General features: G+C 46.2%; 3 non-coding genes across 3 annotated transcripts; 2 read left to right on the top strand and 1 right to left on the bottom strand.

The window, feature by feature from the left end:
* Positions 1–3,734: 3,734 nt before the first annotated feature.
* Trnaq-uug lies at positions 3,735–3,806 on the top strand. The gene has a single exon. It is a non-coding gene; the product is annotated as a tRNA-Gln (tRNA).
* Positions 3,807–4,313: 507 nt separating this feature from the next.
* Trnap-ugg lies at positions 4,314–4,385 on the bottom strand. Its single transcript has one exon. It is a non-coding gene; the product is annotated as a tRNA-Pro (tRNA).
* A 557-nt stretch (positions 4,386–4,942) lies between these two features.
* On the top strand, positions 4,943–5,014 carry Trnaq-uug. The gene has a single exon. It is a non-coding gene; the product is annotated as a tRNA-Gln (tRNA).
* The last annotated feature ends 986 nt before the right edge of the window (positions 5,015–6,000 follow it).

The raw sequence follows: 6,000 nt of genomic DNA, 5'->3' as shown, positions 1-6,000 counted from the left end.
TTGAAATCGGCTGGAATTGTGCCACCATTCAAGATTTCATTTACAATATCCGTAAAAACAGGCCCTATAATAGTCCAAAAGCGAACAAAAAATTCCTTAGGAAGGCCATCCGGACCAGGAGATTTGTGAGATGGTGAACAAGCAATGAAAGCTGAAATTTCGTCTGCAGTAAAAGGAGCTAAAAATTCCACATTATGGTCCTCTGTTAAAACTGATGGGATAGCAGTTAAAATCTCGTCAACATCAAGCCGATCAGAATCAGCCACAGCATATAAGGTCTCATAGTAGCAGGTAAGTTCATGGGTTATTTGATTCTGTAAGGTAAGCCGGCAACCATCAGCTGCCATAAGGCCGGCAATCAATACACGTCGACGGTTCTTGTGGTGACGAAACAGGTGGTACATGGAAGTCATTTCATGTGCTAAGGTGGACGGCGGTTTAGATTTAATCTTCAATCCTTCCATCTGAAGCCGTTTAATACTAAGGAGCTTGGCTTTAATTTTCCGAATCTCAGAAAGGTGGGCACCTGTCATTCGAGAAGTATCATAAAGTTCGCGAAGCACCGAATAATAATACTCAAAAGTCAGTTTCAGATCTCGCGCTCTATTATAACTGTAGGACATTAAAGTGCGACGTAGTTTTGGCTTCGCACAGTGGATCCACCAGTGAAGCTTAGACGGATAGTATCGCAGAGAACGTAAACACATGTCCCACGCCGTCTGTATTAGAGGTTCGATGTCAGGGTCATCGAGCAAGGAGACATTTAATTTCCACAGCGGCCGATAAAGTTTAAGAGGCTGACGCTCCAAATTAATTATAACCGCAAGGGCACAATGATCCGTAAAACTGGCTGGAATAACATCTACATTTAAAACAGAAACACTAAGGGGATCAGAAATATACAATCGGTCCAGTCGACTACTTGACGTGGCAGTAAAAAATGTAAATTTAACTAAAGTGGGGTGTTTAACCTCCCGCGCATCGCGTAGTCGTAGTTGACGTACAAGAGAATGTAGCTCGAAACAATAATTAAAATGAGGCGATTGGTCCTTAGCTTGTAATACACAATTAAAATCACCCCCCAATATCAAAGTCGCAGGATTTTTGCGTAAAAGATAAATCAGATCCTCTTTATAAAAACGAGACCGTTCCTGCCGTTTGCTGGAACCAGAGGGGGCGTAAATATTAACCAAGGTTGTGTCAAATAACCGACAACCAATACCCCTTCCCGAGTCTAAGAGCTCAATTTCGGTAACGGGGATACCGTCACGAATTAGTAAGGCAGTACCTGTGGAAAACTCAGGCGCAAAATTTATAATAGTGCGAAAGCCAGGAACAAACAGGTGTGCAACGGAGACTTCCTGCAGGAAAACAACATCAGCTGCAGAGTCATAAATGAACTGCTGCAGAGACGCTAACTTCAGAGCAGATTGAATGCTATTTATATTTAAGGTAATAAACGTGTACGCCTGCAACATCAACAAAACAAAAGGGAAAATGAACCCTAATTACACCACATTAGAAGCAACGACATCCAGATCATCAACATCAGACATGGCAGAGGGTGATTGCCCGGAATCAACGGAATCAGAGTCATCCTTTGCATGCTTGTGTTTTTTCCGCACCGCGTGAAGATTGGGGGGCACTTTCACCCGACGGCGTATCTGATGCACACCAGATTCAAGAGCAGGTGGAGTGGGGGGTTCGAGATCAGGCACGTCAACCAAGGCATCCGAAGGATTAGCAGGGCGAGAGGAATCAGAAGAAGGAGCAAGCAAGGGGAAAACTGCATCAGGAACATCGGCACCGGCATCAGAAGGTGTAGGTATTGGAAGTGTAGGAGGTGGAGAGATAGGGTTGGAATCCGCTGAAGCGGAGCGCGCAGTTCTAGAAGCGATTTTCCGACAAACAGCTGTCTGCACCGAAGTGTCGTCAACATGTTGTGATGCCTGTGTCGGGGGGGATGTCAACACCGCCGCGACCGAATGTTGGGGCTCTTGCGCCGACGGCGTGGCAGCAAGTTTGACGTCATCAGGCAAAGCAGGAGACACAGTGGGAACAGAATCCAAAACAAGCATGGGAGATTCCGGAAGTCTCTCGTCAGATCCGCAAACCGGCTGCGAAACAGCAGCGTCGTCATCAGTGCTACCGGTATCACTAGCACGACGGCGTTTGTTATTGGAAACAGACGGGATCGGTGTAGAAGCAGCCGATACATCTGGGCGAGTGGGTAACGGGGGAAAACCTGCATCAGAGGAAGGTGTCACCCGTTGTGAAGAATCTACTGCAGGAGGCTGACACGAGACAGTGGAGGAAGCTGCTGGCACAAGATCGGCAACCGTTAATTTGCGGCGTTGTGCTAGCCCATTTTTAAGCACAAACACCCGCTTAGGGCAATTAGCACGAACATGACCATTTTCATTACATAGAAAACACGTACCAACTTGCCCCTCATAAGTAAGATGAACACGATAACCACATACAACCAGATGGGACGGTATGTTCGACTTAATATGCATTTCAACCGATCTGACACCATTATAACATTGCAGCTTATGTTGTGCAGACCAACGTTCATTTCGAATTGACCGAACGGTACCATAACCAAGCAAAGCTTCCTTGAGGTAACTGTTTTCAACTTCAGGGGGTAAATTATAAACCCGAACTGTGGTATACGTAATTTCAGCATTTGAAACAGTAACACTGCTAACAGAACCATCTCTATGACGGAACGACACTTGCTCACCATGTTTAAGTAAAATCTTATCTAGCAAAACCGGGTTCAACAATTTCACAAAAAAGCAGTAAAGTTCTGTGTCAAAATACGCCGTATGTACCTGGTCCGATGTAATGCCAATTGTATCCACAATCCATTCGTGAATTTCCAACGAAGTTGGTTGAACATTCCTGGTGGCCTTGTTAAACTGAAAACTGAGAGTACACTTCCGCGGAAACAACCGGGAAGCCATAACACTTAATTAATGCGGCAAAAGCCGCTATACAACACAAGACACAACACAAACACTAAGGCGACGAAACAACGAAGAAAAAAAGACAAAGAAACGTCACACACAGAAAGTAAATAGTCACAACCCGAGGGAAACGGCGGATCGAATACACAGCACGTGCGATCGCTGTCGCGTCTCAAGCGGAACTGTGCCCCTAGACCAACAGGCCGCACAAGTAAGCAAGTCTGCACCCCGCCACCTACTGAGATCTTGCCGCACTTGCTAGTTGCAGCATCCTAGCTGGACCATATTCTCAAAGAGGTTTCTTAATCTGACACCTACGACATGCGCTGTGCTGAACACCAGTGTATGTGAATGCTGAAAGAGCTGCTTGAGTTGTGTGACAGTATTTCGACCGTGTGTAGTGCAAATGTTATCGTGTCACGAACAATCCGCCCACTACGTAGCGTTCTGTGTCAGCACGCAGTTTTCGACAGTACTCTGTGTCCATAGCTGTTTTCATAGCTAGGCTGCTTCCAGCACAAAGCATCCGCCATACGAAAGTGGCTGTTTCGCGATTTTGATTACCTGATCCTTCGACATCACTTCATGTACGAATACTGGCAAGAATTCTCGCTACATTCGAAGGTGCTCCTTCCACTTCCAGCCTACTTGGTTGCTTCATTAGCCACGCAAACACTTCCTGAGGACCATACGTGTAATGACATCGCATCTTATGGGCTTAATTACATGATACCACTGAATTTAAGAGCGCTACAGGCATCCGGTTCCATGGTGTAATGGTTAGCACTCTGGACTTTGAATCCAGCGATCCGAGTTCGAGTCTCGGTGGAACCTGACGCTGTGTTTTGCGATCGTTTCTAGAAATGTGTACGAGCCGGTGGTTGGAATTGTATATGCAGAAATTTAACTAGGATCATGAAATGCAAAATGTTAATAGCAGTCCACACGTGAATGGGGAGCGCTCCAAATGCTTATGCTTTTGCTACTAGGATTAATAACGGGACGTAAGGGGTTCAACTGCGAGAAGACGACCTCAGCTGTTCCTCCCCGCAGGAAAGACATCTCATCGTTTTGGGTGCTGCATGCGCATGCATTTACCAAACTTGCATGCGATGTACTAGTTCCTGGGGAACGAATAGAATCGTTGTACGTGCCAGTCTTTACGTATAGATATAAGTAAGCGGAGACGGCTTAATCCTGCCACGTAGATTGCCTTCCATAAAGCGCACCTGAGAGTCTCATGGGCCGGTGGCCCGACATGCAGTTTGTCCTGCTGCATGGCTTACTTTCAGAGACTCGCAAGTTTATCGTAGTGCTGGGTTGTCGCGAAAGTGAAAAGTAGGGCCTGTCCGGGATTTGAACCCGGGACCTCCTGCACCCAAAGCAGGAATCATACCCCTAGACCAACAGGCCGCACAAGTAAGCAAGTCTGCACCCCGCCACCTACTGAGATCTTGCCGCACTTGCTAGTTGCAGCATCCTAGCTGGACCATATTCTCAAAGAGGTTTCTTAATCTGACACCTACGACATGCGCTGTGCTGAACACCAGTGTATGTGAATGCTGAAAGAGCTGCTTGAGTTGTGTGACAGTATTTCGACCGTGTGTAGTGCAAATGTTATCGTGTCACGAACAATCCGCCCACTACGTAGCGTTCTGTGTCAGCACGCAGTTTTCGACAGTACTCTGTGTCCATAGCTGTTTTCATAGCTAGGCTGCTTCCAGCACAAAGCATCCGCCATACGAAAGTGGCTGTTTCGCGATTTTGATTACCTGATCCTTCGACATCACTTCATGTACGAATACTGGCAAGAATTCTCGCTACATTCGAAGGTGCTCCTTCCACTTCCAGCCTACTTGGTTGCTTCATTAGCCACGCAAACACTTCCTGAGGACCATACGTGTAATGACATCGCATCTTATGGGCTTAATTACATAATACCACTGAATTTAAGAGCGCTACAGGCATCCGGTTCCATGGTGTAATGGTTAGCACTCTGGACTTTGAATCCAGCGATCCGAGTTCGAGTCTCGGTGGAACCTGACGCTGTGTTTTGCGATCGTTTCTAGAAATGTGTACGAGCCGGTGGTTGGAATTGTATATGCAGAAATTTAACTAGGATCATGAAATGCAAAATGTTAATAGCAGTCCACACGTGAATGGGGAGCGCTCCAAATGCTTATGCTTTTGCTACTAGGATTAATAACGGGACGTAAGGGGTTCAACTGCGAGAAGACGACCTCAGCTGTTCCTCCCCGCAGGAAAGACATCTCACCGTTTTGGGTGCTGCATGCGCATGCATTTACCAAACTTGCATGCGATGTACTAGTTCCTGGGGAACGAATAGAATCGTTGTACGTGCCAGTCTTTACGTATAGATATAAGTAAGCGGAGACGGCTTAATCCTGCCACGTAGAAGAGTTCCGCTTTAGACGCCGTGCAGTGTGGACGTGCCTAGTCTTCCGCTCCGCCGTAGCGTTACGTATAGTGGACTATCGTTGTTTACGTGTTGTGTTGCAACTTCTGTGAGTGTTTCTCCGTCGTTGTTTCGTACCTTGTGTTACTTTCTGTCCTTATTTCAGTGTGTTGTGTGTAGCGGTTTCGACCGCCTATTTTGAAAATGTCGTCCCAGGTTATTCCTCGTCAGGCTACAGTTAGTTTTACTTTCGACAAGTCAACCCGCAATGTGCAACCTAGTTCCCTTGAGATTCATGATTGGTTGGTAGATACCTTTGGTGTTCATTCGGATCAGGTGCACACTGCTTATTTTGATACCGAACTGTATGTTTTCTTTGTTAAGTTCATGGACCCACTTCAGGTTGATAAAATTCTTTCTAAATATGGTCATCAAGTTCTCTTTCGGCATCGGGATGATTCTGTAAGTACCGTTCTGCTTTCCAATGCTTCCATCACGTATACCAATGTTCGTGTTTACAACCTTCCACCGGAGGTGGATAATGTCTATCTTAAGGAGGGTCTACAAAAGTATGGTGATGTAAAGAGCATTCGCCTTGAACGCTGGTCAAGC

Source organism: Schistocerca piceifrons, chromosome 2, assembly GCF_021461385.2.
Source record: "Schistocerca piceifrons isolate TAMUIC-IGC-003096 chromosome 2, iqSchPice1.1, whole genome shotgun sequence".
Taxonomy (NCBI): domain Eukaryota; kingdom Metazoa; phylum Arthropoda; class Insecta; order Orthoptera; family Acrididae; genus Schistocerca; species Schistocerca piceifrons.
The sequence above is the reverse complement of the archived record's forward strand: the minus strand, read 5'-3'. Positions and strand labels throughout refer to the sequence as shown.